Raw genomic sequence first — 747 nt, forward strand, 5'->3', positions numbered from 1 at the left:
TGCTTTCAGGCTTCCTGGGGAAGGACATGAGTCAGTGTCTGCTGAAGAGAAAAATCCAACAGGTCCATTTTATCTGGTGTGGATCCTGGCCTAACAGCACCGAGACTTCGATGACCGCTATCTGAGTTGCTCTTCAGAAGGACTCAGGGCCTTTGCACAGACACACCTAGCAACCAGGAAGGTCCCAGATGGCTGAGAAGCACTCAGGTAATGGTTCCTTCAAACATCTCTAGAGACGATAGGCAGAACCTGGCTTGCTAAATTAGGTGTCTCTTGTGTAACAATAAAGAGGCTTTTACAAAGCCACAAGGCAGTTAGTCATCAGAAGCTATTTCCCTGCTGCTGCTGCTGTTGCTAGGCCATTAAGCAAGCTGGGGCGACCTTAGTAACACAAAACACCAAAAGCCTGCTAACAAAATGGGTAAACTATAGTGTCTCTAGTTGCTGCTGAACCTATGGGTTCAGTTGGAGCCTCCAGGCTGCCCCTGTAAGCTCAGGAAAGCCTGGATCCTCCTGCTCATAGAGTCACATTTGCATCAGCTGCTCATGTTTTTGATTTTACCATACGTGGATAGGGAGAAACATCAACACCCCTCACCTACAATCTAGAAAACTTCCCTGGCCTGGTTCTCTGAGGTCAGTGAACCTGCCCTGGAGTTGCTTTGCTCACTTCAGCTGCTGTTATACTTCTTCAATTTGGCTTGATCTGGCCTGGGGAGGGAGAAGGGAGAAAACCTAGTATAGTTC

The 747-nt window shown here is 48.1% G+C and overlaps 1 protein-coding gene across 3 annotated transcripts in view; it reads right to left on the reverse strand.

The window, feature by feature from the left end:
• The window catches only part of Tmem241 (transmembrane protein 241), a 133,996-nt gene that overhangs the window by 129,359 nt on the left and 3,890 nt on the right, over positions 1 to 747 (reverse strand). The gene's annotated exons all lie outside the window — the stretch shown is intronic.

This window comes from Microtus ochrogaster, chromosome 18 (genome assembly GCF_000317375.1).
Source record: "Microtus ochrogaster isolate Prairie Vole_2 chromosome 18, MicOch1.0, whole genome shotgun sequence".
Taxonomy (NCBI): domain Eukaryota; kingdom Metazoa; phylum Chordata; class Mammalia; order Rodentia; family Cricetidae; genus Microtus; species Microtus ochrogaster.